Source organism: Bombina bombina, chromosome 4, assembly GCF_027579735.1.
Source record: "Bombina bombina isolate aBomBom1 chromosome 4, aBomBom1.pri, whole genome shotgun sequence".
Taxonomy (NCBI): domain Eukaryota; kingdom Metazoa; phylum Chordata; class Amphibia; order Anura; family Bombinatoridae; genus Bombina; species Bombina bombina.
Window position 1 is genome coordinate 1,223,939,380 of NC_069502.1, and position 12,182 is coordinate 1,223,951,561.

Here is a 12,182-nt window from a genome sequence, read left to right on the forward strand (position 1 = left end):
AGCCAATCTGCCCCCTACCTGATCCGATCCTGGATCTAGGGCCACCCCTTCATGCTTCTTGGCCTGTTTGAATTTGTTCCAAGACTGAGGAGGCTTCCAGGTACCCTTAGTTTGTTCAGGCTTGGAGGCTCAGATAGAGAAGGCAATTTTTTTTTTTTCAATTTTATTTATATCCAACAATGAATACAATCATACATATTTCACATCTTGACGCCACGCAGGGCGGAGCATTGTATAATGTGCAAAAGGGTGGATAAGACCCAGACAGAGTTGTGCTGATGTAGAGATTTCAACTTTCAATTACAGATTCAGTGGTTACCTTTTGCGGGATAATTGCATACAACGTTGGGATTTTTATTTTAAAACCTACCAAAACTAAACTAAAACAACAAAAAAACTAAACTAAAATAAAACAAAACATAACCCCCACCTTCTCCCACTAAAAACATGTATATATATATATATATATATATATATATATATACACATATATATATATATATATATATATATATATATATATATATATATATATATATATATATATATATATATATATAGGGAGTGCAGAATTATTAGGCAAGTTGTATTTTTGAGGATTAATTTTATTATTGAACAACAACCATGTTCTCAATGAACCCAAAAAACTCATTAATATCAAAGCTGAATAGTTTTGGAAGTAGTTTTTAGTTTGTTTTTAGTTATAGCTATTTTAGGGGGATATCTGTGTGTGCAGGTAACTATTACTGTGCATAATTATTAGGCAACTTAACAAAAACAAATATATACCCATTTCAATTATTTATTTTTACCAGTGAAACCAATATAACATCTCAACATTCACAAATATACATTTCTGACATTCAAAAACAAAACAAAAACAAATCAGTGACCAATATAGCCACCTTTCTTTGCAAGGACACTCAAAAGCCTGCCATCCATGGATTCTGTCAGTGTTTTGATCTGTTCACCATCAACATTGCGTGCAGCAGCAACCACAGCCTCCCAGACACTGTTCAGAGAGGTGTACTGTTTTCTCTCCTTGTAAATCTCACATTTGATGGACCACAGGTTCTCAATGGGGTTCAGATCAGGTGAACAAGAAGGCCATGTCATTAGATTTTCTTCTTTTATACCCTTTCTTGCCAGCCACGCTGTGGAGTACTTGGACGCGTGTGATGGAGCATTGTCCTGCATGAAAATCATGTTTTTCTTGAAGGATGCAGACTTCTTCCTGTACCACGGCTTGAAGAAGGTGTCTTCCAGAAACTGGCAGTAGGACTGGGAGTTGAGCTTGACTCCATCCTCAACCCGAAAAGGCCCCACAAGCTCATCTTTGATGATACCAGCCCAAACCAGTACTCCACCTCCACCTTGCTGGCGTCTGAGTCGGACTGGAGCTCTCTGCCCTTTACCAATCCAGCCACGGGCCCATCCATCTGGCCCATCAAGACTCACTCTCATTTCATCAGTCCATAAAACCTTAGAAAAATCAGTCTTGAGATATTTCTTGGCCCAGTCTTGACGTTTCAGCTTGTGTGTCTTGTTCAGTGGTGGTCGTCTTTCAGCCTTTCTTACCTTGGCCATGTCTCTGAGTATTGCACACCTTGTGCTTTTGGGCACTCCAGTGATGTTGCAGCTCTGAAATATGGCCAAACTGGTGGCAAGTGGCATCTTGGCAGCTGCACGCTTGACTTTTCTCAGTTCATGGGCAGTTATTTTACGCCTTGGTTTTTCCACACGCTTCTTGCGACCCTGTTGACTATTTTGAATGAAACGCTTGATTGTTTGATGATCACGCTTCAGAAGCTTTGCAATTTTAAGAGTGCTGCATCCCTCTGCAAGATATCTCACTATTTTTGACTTTTCTGAGCCTGTCAAGTCCTTCTTTTGACCCATTTTGCCAAAGGAAAGGAAGTTGCCTAATAATTAGGCACACCTGATATAGGGTGTTGATGTCATTAGACCACACCCCTTCTCATTACAGAGATCCACATCACCTAATATGCTTAATTGGTAGTTGGCTTTCGAGCCTATACAGCTTGGAGTAAGACAACATGCATAAAGAGGATGATGAGGTCAAAATACTCATTTGCCTAATAATTCTGCACTCCCTGTATATATATATATATATATAGAGCACCCTGTGAAGCGAGTGAATAGTATATCCTCATAACTAGAGTTTCAGTGCCGTAAAGAATGATAATATTGCGCAAGTTTTAGTCGACCTGAAATACACTGTAACCTGTATAGTTGCAGCCAGGAGAGACATCTAGATGGGCTGATCCCACAGTCCTAAAAGTGCTTGCATACATAAATACTGTGCAAAGATATTGATTGATAACCAACTCTTTTGAGTAGGGCCTGAAATCAGGGCTGATAGTAGTAAGTACGGTGTAGAGGAGATAAACATGGAGTCAATGTAGGAGTTAGCCAGGTATATGCCTCCAAGTTATAATGCGGTATTGGGGGAGAAACAGCGAGGACCCTTCCCTGACCAGGAGCTTTGTGTCAATTCAAAAGGGGATTTTGTTAGGATTAGAAACCGTATTGTATAAATACTGTATGGGCACTGTATAGGTAAAAAGTCTTTTAGGAGACTTAAATATATGGATATGCTCAAAGTGGGGCGGTGACGGTTTAACTAGCCCTTGTTATTGTCAGTAGCAAAATGGCTGCTGCAGAGATTAGGTATATGATATGTAAACAATTAAATAAAAATAGTTCAAAATTGTACAGGGTCTAAATTTACAACAAATATTGCAATAAAAGCATGTGGTAGATAACAAATGAAAATATAAGACAAGGATTTCAAGAATATGAGCAGTACTGGCCAGTTCCTAATTATATTGCCAAGGATTTTTCACCGTTTGCCCCCTAAACTCTCTAATTTTAAACTTAATTAAACTAAGCCTAAATCAAACTAACAAAAAGTAACAAAACTTAAAACAAACAGACAAATAAACAGGACATAAGTACAAAGATCCCCTCTGAGTGTAGTAGTAATTTTACATAAAAGCAGACAGCTTTTACTGCATAAAATGGTTCAGAGCGTGATACGTCTAAATGCTGCCTGTGTGAGATGCTCAGAAATATTAACAGCATCAATAACAAACATTATGGAAATTACACAGTGAGCTCAAAAGCGGACAGCTATCAAGGCTGAAAGAATATAACAAAATCATGGCTATCAAACACTTATACCCCAGTTGAGTAGCCAAAGCACCCCTAGGATAGTAATGACAATGAAGATACCTGTAGCTGAATTATTTAAATAAAGTGATCTGGTTTAGACAAGGCCAAATAGTATGATGGAATAAAATAAAATAACTAGCTAACCAGACCAACACACAACATCAACCATATATTGTACCAGTCACACATTTTTCCCCGCTGTAGATCAGTTTTGAGAGGGGATCATGAATAATGATGTGTGAGATAGTCCGGGAGAGAGATATCAGCCGATGCCTCTTGCTGTGCGGGTGAATCCGGGTACTCCCGAGGAACAACAGTCAGGCAGCCAGCTTGCTCCACGGACAGAACAGCATAGGAGAGGTAATCCACCTGACAACTGCAAGCGCTGGGGGGGAAACATAGCCACGCCTCTTGTAAATGCAGGGAGCCCAAGTGATGTTGCGGTAAGGGGCCGCCGCAGGCCAAGACTTGAGGGTTGCGGGGCATCCGAAGGACTGTCATCAATTCTGGGGGCCAAATTCCCAACCTGTGCAATGGATCAGTCCTGCAGCGGCTCAGATATAGGTAATGATTCCATGCCCTGCCTCTCAGTGCTCAGAGTTAGGTCCTCTGCTGGGGTGTCTAATCTACAGGCTCCACGGAGCCTCTCCGGTTTCGTAGCAGCCATAGCGGGTGAGTGCAGAGCCTGTTCCGTACGGCAAGACAGAGATCCCTCGGCCAAGTCTGAGAAAAGGATTGCTGGGTCGTCAGATGCAGCGGACCCTTGTAGGATTTGTAGTGGGTGGGTGTTGCGGGTCTCGCACTGAGAAGCAAACTTGCTCATTCACAGAGTCAAGTAGGCCCCTCCAGTTAATTGAATCGCTTTGTGTAAAGTTTTAAAGCTGAAGGATAAGTGATCAAATATAGGCAGGAAAGTTGTGAGTAACTGTGCGGTGACATAGTTTTCTGCCTCCACCGGGGAGGAAACTAGCAAATACGATTCTATGAGAATTACTATGTACAGTGTGGCGCTTAAGGACACGCCACTATGCCAAACGGCTTTTTATTTTTAATATGACCTCCGTGGGAGAGAAGATGATAGTTTCTCTATCCGCCTTGATTCTCGGACACGTAGCTGTCAAGAGATATGCAGATGGCAATGGGTTCGGGCTGCTTAAGGGTTTTCTTTCTCCAGGGTTCTCGGAGCTTCAGAGGAATGCAGCCATCTTGGAACGCCACCCACCGGAAGTCTAGAGCATGCAATTTTAAGCAACTTTCTAATTTACTCCTATTATCAAATTTTCTTCATTCTCTTGGTATCTTTATTTTAAAAGCAAGAATGTAAGTTAAGATGCTGGCCCATTTTTGGTTAACAGCCTGGGTTGTTCTTGCTGATTGGTGGATAAATTCACCCACCAATAAACAAGGGCTGTCCAGGGTCTTGAACAAAAAAAATAGCTTAGATGCCTTCTTTTTCAAATAAAGATAGCAAGAGAACGAAGAAAAATTGATAAAAGGAGTAAATTAGAAAGTTGCTTAAAATTGCATGCTCTATCTGAATCACAAACGAAAAAAATTGGGTTCAGTGTCCCTTTAAGATGAACATCTTGCCCAACTTACTATATTTATTTTGAGTGCTACCGATCATCCTCTACATGGATTTCTGAGAGGCAAAAAACAAGCTAGAATCCATTTTCAGGTCTTAACGCGTCAGACAGCTGGGGGGGGGGGGGGGGGTGATTATCAAATTTACTTGATTACTACCCCGCTGCTAGGATAGCCCAGATTTCCTTATGTGGTCGGAAAGATGAGAATGTATTGTGGGCCAATTTAGAATCTAGGATTGGAGATATTAATTCACCTGAAGATATCATATGGAGTGAGGATTCTGGAAGGGAGACATTTAATCAATGTTCTCAAATAACTAGACTTTCAATTCAACAGTGGCAATCTCATATTAAAAACCCAGCTATCTTCCCTATAAATTCCCTGAAGATTCCCTTAAAATATCTGTTACATACAGGGGCGGAGCCAAGCCGTGCAGGAACATGGCCGCACACTAGGAGAGCTCCGTGTCAGCCTACACTCTCAACTTTAATTAAACGGACAGGGGACAGTCCCAGTAATTAAAAATTGATACCGGTGGGACTTATAAAGGTCTACAATCTGGATCCTAGCCTCCCGGACATTGCCCAGCAGCCACAATCAGCTACGACATCAGAGGCTTACCAGAGCGTCGCCATTTCGATATGACAGGAGTCACATACCTTCCTCACTATCTGCCACGTACCCGTAAAAATACTGTCAGCGGAGGACCATAGAACAGACTGCTTGTGTGTTCCTATTAACAGCACTTAAGGGAAGTTAATTCAGTGGAGGCCCAGACAGCCCGCTACTAGCCGACACTGGAGCCCACGTGGATGGGCCTAGATATCAGTAGCGCCGGACTCACCAGGTAATCGGCTCCACTGGGGTACTTGCTGAAATCGGCTTCAGGGCCAGAATTAACTGATTACTTTGGGTCCGAGGAAACTGCCATAATGAAGGGAGTAAAATGAAGAGGAAATAAAATAAAGGGGGTACTAGCACGCAATATGAATTTCGGCCTGAATATATTAAGCAGTAATCGATAATTTCCCTGCTCACACAGAACTGTACCCAAACCTATACCCGCGAAGGGTCAGTCTCTAAACCTCTTTTCTTTCATGTAATTGGCAAGAGTCCATGAGCTAGTGATGTATGGGATATACAATCCTACCAGGAGGGGCAAAGTTTCTCAAAACTCAAAATGCCTATAAATACACCGCTCACCACACCCACAATTCAGTTTTACAAACTTTGCCTCCTATGGAGGTGGTGAAGTAAGTTTGTGCTAAGATTTCTACGTTGATATGCGCTTCTCAGCATTTTGAAGCCCGATTCCTCTCAGAGTACAGTGAATGTCAGAGAGATGTGAAGGGAGTATCACCTATTGAATGCAATGGTTTTCCTCATGGGAGATCTATTTCATAGGTTCTCTGTTATCGGTCGTAGAGATTCATCTCCTACCTCCCTTTTTAGATCGACAATATACTCTCATTCCATTACCTCTACTGATAACCGTTTCAGTATTGGTTTGGCTATCTGCTATATGTGGATGGGTGTCTTTTGGTAGGTACGATTTCATTACTTAAGACACTCTCAGCTATGGTTTGGCACTTTATGTATTTATATAAAGTTCTAAATATATGTATTGTACTTATATTTGCCATGATTCAGGTTTTCAGTATATTTCCTTTTGCAGACATTTTTATATCTGGAAAATGCTTTTTTTTTTTTAGGGGAAATCTTTTTTTTATTTCTTACCTGGGGTATAGTCTCTTTTTCAATTGACTGTTTTTATAAATTTGCGGGCAGAATTAGGCTTGCGAGGGTGCAAAATGCCAAAGTTTATTGCGTCATTCTTGGCGCGAGATTTTTGTTGCCGCGAAGTTACGTTTGTTGACACAAATTCGTAATTTCCGGCATCTTAGTTGACGCCGAGTCCTTCACAAGGTTGCGTCATCTGTGATGCGAGTGTGTCATTTCCGGACGTTTTTGGTGCCAAAAAAGAAAATTTATGCTTACCTGATAAATTTATTTCTCTTGTGGTGTATCCAGTCCACGGGTTCATCCATTACTTGTGGGATACCAATACCAAAGCTTTAGGACACGGATGAAGGGAGGGACAAGGGAAGAGGACACCCACAGCAGAGCTGTCTATATAGCTCCTCCCCTAACTGCCACCCCCAGTCATTCGACCGAAGACAAGCAAGAAAAAAGGAGAAACTATAGGGTGCAGTGGTGACGGTAGTTTAAAAATAAAAAACACCTGCCTTAAAATGACAGGGCGGGCCGTGGACTGGATACACCACAAGAGAAATAAATTTATCAGGTAAGCATAAATTTTGTTTTCTCTTGTAAAGATGTATCCAGTCCACGGGTTCATCCATTACTTGTGGGATACCAATACCAAAGCTTTAGGACACGGATGAAGGGAGGGACAAGGCAGGCACTTAAACGGAAGGCACCACTGCCTGTAAGACCTTTCTCCCAAAAATAGCCTCCAAGGAAGCAAAAGTGTCAAATTTGTAGAAATTAGAAAAAAGTATGAAGCGAAGACCAAGTCGCCGCCTTACAAATCTGTTCAACAGAGGCCTCATTTTTAAAAGCCCATGTGGAAGCCACCGCTCTAGTGGAATGAACTGTAATTCTTTCAGGAGGCTGCTGGCCAGCAGCCTCATAAGCTAAGCGGATTATGCTTCTCAGCCTAAAAGAAAGAGAAGTTGCCGAAGCCTTTTGGCCTCACCTCTGTCCAGAGTAGACAACAAACAAAGCAGATGTTTGACGAAAATCCTTCGTAGCTTGTAAATAAAACTTTAAAGCACGAACCACATCAAGATTGTGTAAAAGACGTTCCTTCTTTGAGGAAGGATTAGGACATAATGAAGGAACAACAATCTCCTGATTGATGTTCTTATTAGATACTACCTTAGGAAGAAACCCAGGTTTGGTACGCAAAACTACCTTATCTGCATGGAAAATCAGATAAGGGAAATCACACTGTAAAGCAGATAACTCTGAAACTCTTCGAGCCGAGGAGATAGCTACTAGAAACAGAACTTTCCAAGATAAAAGTTTAATATCTATGGAATGCAGAGGTTCAAATGGAACCCCTTGAAGAACCTTAAGAACTAAATTTAAACTCCATGGTGGAGCAACAGGTTTAAACACAGGCTTAATTCTAACTAAAGCCTGACAAAACGCCTGAACATCTGGAACCTCAGCCAGACGTTTGTGCAAAAGAATAGACAGAGCAGAAATATGTCCCTTTAATGAACTAGTAGACAATCCTTTCTCCAATCCCTCTTGGAGAAAGGATAAGATTCTAGGAATCCTGATTTTACTCCATGAGTAACCCTTGGATTCACACCAATGAAGATATTTACACCAAATCTTATGATAGATTTTCCTGGTGACAGGCTTTCGAGCATGAATTAAGGTATCAATGACCGACTCGGAAAAACCACGCTTTGATAGAATCAAGCGTTCAATCTCCAAGCAGTCAGACGCAGAGAAATTAGATTTGGATGTTTGAAAGGACCTTGAAGTAGAAGGTCCTGCCTCAGCGGCAGAGTCCATGGTGGAAAGGATGACATGTCCACCAGATCTGCATACCAAGTCCTGCATGGCCACGCAGGAGCTATCAAAATCACTGAAGCTCTCTCCTGCTTGATCTTGGCAATCAGACGAGGGAGCAGAGGAAACGGTGGAAACACATAAGCCAGGCTGAAGGACCAGGGCGCTGCTAGAGCATCTATCAGCGCTGCCTTGGGATCCCTGGACCTAGACCCGTAACGAGGAAGCTTGGCGTTCTGACGAGACGCCATGAGAACCAGTTCTGGTTTGCCCCAAAGTTGAATCAACTGGGCAAATACCTCCGGATGGAGCTCCCACTCGCCCGGATGAAAAGTCTGCCGACTTAAAAAATCTGCCTCCCAGTTCTCTACTCCTGGGATATGGATAGCTGAGAGATGGCAAGAGTGAACCTCTGCCCATAGAATTATCTTTGAAACCTCCAACATCGCCAGGGGGCTCTTTGTTCCCCCCCTGATGGTTGATATAGGCTACAGTCGTGATGTTGTCTGACTGAAATCTGATGAACCTGACCAAAGCTAGCTGAGGCCAAGCCTGAAGAGCATTGAATATCACTCTTAGTTCCAAAATGTTTATCAGAAGGAGGGCTTCCTCCCGAGTCCATGAACCCTGAGCCTTCAGGGAGTTCCAGACTGCGCCCCAGCCCAGAAGGCTGGCATCTGTTGTCACTATAGTCCATTCTGGCCTGCGGAAGCTCATTCCCCTGGACAGATGGAGCCGAGATAGCCACCAGAGAAGAGAATCTCTGGTCTCTTGATCCAGATTTAGCAGAGGGGACAAATCTGTGTAATCCCCATTCCACTGATTGAGCATGCAAAGTTGCAGTGGTCTGAGATGTAGGCGGGCAAACGGAACTATGTCCATTGCCGCTACCATTAAGTAGATTACTTCCGTACACTGAGCCACTGACGGCTGAGAAGTGGAATAAAGAGCACGGTAGGAAGTTAGAAGCCTTGACAACCTGACCTCTGTCAGAAAAATCTTCATTTCTACTGAATCTATCAGAGTTCCTAGGAAGGAAACTCTTGTGAGAGGGGAGAGAGAACTCTTTTCTTTGTTCACCTTCCACCCGTGAGACCTCAGAAAGGCCAGAACAATGTCCGTATGGGACTTGGCGATTTGAATTCGACGCCTGTATCAGAATGTCGTCTAGGTAAGGAGCCACCGCTATGCCCCGTGGCCTTAGAACCGCCAGTAGGGACCCTAGAACCTTCGTAAAGATTCTTGGTGCCGTGGCTAACCCGAAGGGAAGAGCCACAAACTGGTAATGCCTGTCTAGGAAGGCAAACCTGAGAAACCGATGATGATCTCTGTGTATCGGAATGTGGAGATAAGCATCCTTTAAGTCCACGGTAGTAATATATTGACCCTCCTGGATCATAGGTAGGATGGTTCGAATAGTCTAAATCTTGAAGGATGGGACCCTGAGAAATTTGTTTAGGATCTTGAGATCCAAGATTGGTCTGAAAGTTCCCTCTTTTTTTGGGAACTATAAACAGATTTGAATAGATTCCTTGCCCCTGTTCCTCCCTTGGAACTGGGTGGATCACTCCCATGACCAGAAGGTCTTGAACACAACGTAAGAATGCCTCTCTCTTTATCTGGTTTGCAGATAAATGTGAGAGATGAAATCTCCCTTTTGGAGATGAGGCTTTGAAATCCAGAAGATATCCCTGGGAAACAATCTCCAGAGCCCAGGGATCCTGGACGTCTCTTGCCCAAGCCTGGGCAAAGAGAGAGTCTGCCCCCAACTAGATCCGGTCCCGGATCGGGGGCTACTCCTTCATGCTGTCTTAGAAGCAGCAGCATGTTTTTTGGCCTGCTTTCCCTTGCTCCAAGCCAGGTTAGGTCTCCAGACTGGCTTGGACTGGGCAAAATTTCCTTCTTGTTTTGCAGTAGAGGAAGTTGAAACTGCGCCACTCTTGAAGTTTCGAAAGGAACGAAAATTAGTCTGTTTGGTCCTTAATTTGTTGGACCTATCCTGGGGAAGGGCGTCACCTTTTTCTCCAGTAATATCAGAAATGATCTCCTTCAGTCCAGGCCAGAATAGGGTCTGCCCTTTGAAGGGGATGTTGAGAAGTTTAGACTTTGAAGTAACGTCAGCTGACCAGGATTTAAGCCATATAGACAAATGGTATCCACAGCACCAATTAGGTAAAAGAAAATACCTTTATTTTCACATTACATGCATGTAATGTGAAAATAAAGGTATTTTCTTTTACCTAATTGGTGCTGTGGATACCATTTGTCTATGTTGCTGTAAGGGTGGCAGTAACCCTTTCTCCACGGGCATCATACAGAACTAAAACCTGCTTTAAGGAACCAACAGGTGCTGTACTCATTTACTACTTTTGAGGATTTAAGCCATAGCGCCCTACGCGCCTGAATGGCAAAACCTGAATTCTTAGCCGTTAGCTTTGTTAAATGAAAAACGGCGTCAGAAATAAATGAATTGGCTAACTTAAGAGCTTTAAGCCTGTCTAGGATATCATCCAACGGGGTCTCCACCTGTAGAGCCTCTTCAAGAGACCCGAACCAGAAAGTCGCTGCAGCAGTGACTGGGGCAATGCATGCAAGAGGCTGGAGAATAAAACCTTGTTGTATAAAGATTTTCTTAAGGAAACCCTCTAATTTTTTATCCATTGGATCTAGGAAAGCACAACTGTCCTCGACGGGGATAGTTGTACGGTTAGCTAGGGTAGAGACTGCTCCCTCCACCTTAGGGACCGTCTGCCACGAGTCCCGTGTAGCGGCATCTATGGGAAACATCTTTTTAAAAGCAGGAGGGGGAGAGAACGGTACACCTGGTCTATCCCATTCCTTCGAAATAATTTCTGAAAACCTCTTAGGGATTGGAAAAACATCAGTGTAAACAGGCACTGCAAAGTATATGTCCATTTTACACAATTTCTCTGGGACTACAATGGTGTCACAGTCATCCAGAATTGCTAAAACCTCCCTGAGCAACAAGCGGAGGTGTTCAAGCTTAAATTTAATTGCTGTCATTTCAGAGTCAGACTGAAGTAACGTCTTCCCTGAATCAGAAATGTCAACCACAGCTAGAAGCTCTCCTGCTTCGGCTTCTGTACATTGTGAGGGTATATCAGACATAGCTACTAAAGCGTCAGAAAGCTCTGTATTTGTTCTAGCCCCAGAGCTGTCTCGCTTTCCTTGTAACCCTGGCAGTTTGGACAATACCTCTGTGAGGGTATGATTCATAACTGCCGCCATGTCTTGTAAGGTAAACGCATTGGACGCGCCAGATGTACTTGGCGTCACTTGCGCGGGAGATATAGGTTCTGACACATTGGGAGAGCTAGGTGGTTTAACCTCCCTTTTGTCAGTCTGAGAAACCTCTAGTGATATATCTTTAAAACCCATAATATGGTCTTTATAACTTATAGAAAGGTCAGTGCATTTGGCACACATTCTAAGAGGGGGTTCCACAATGGCTTCTAAACATAATGAACAAGGAGTTTCCTCTATGTCAGACATGTTTAACAGACTAGTAATGAGACCAGCAAGCTTGGAAAACACTTTAATAAATGTGAAAAAGCAATTAAACAAAAACGGTATTGTGCCTTTAAGAGAAAAAAACTACCACATAAACTGCAAAACAGTGATAAAAAGTAGTAAACTCTACGAAATGTTTACAGTGTGTATAAGAGACTAAAGCAGCATTGCACCCACTTGCAAATGGATGATTAACCCCTCAGGCCCCAAACCGGATTAGAAAAACGGTAAAACCGTTAAAAAACAGTCAAACACACTGCCACAGTCCTACCTGCCCTTAAACACGATTTTTGCAGGAAAAAAACCTCTATAGTGGTCCT

The 12,182-nt window shown here is 42.8% G+C and overlaps 1 protein-coding gene across 1 annotated transcript in view; it reads right to left on the minus strand.

Moving 5' to 3' along the window:
- The window catches only part of TCTE1 (t-complex-associated-testis-expressed 1), a 190,377-nt gene that overhangs the window by 58,192 nt on the left and 120,003 nt on the right, over positions 1-12,182 (minus strand). The gene's annotated exons all lie outside the window — the stretch shown is intronic.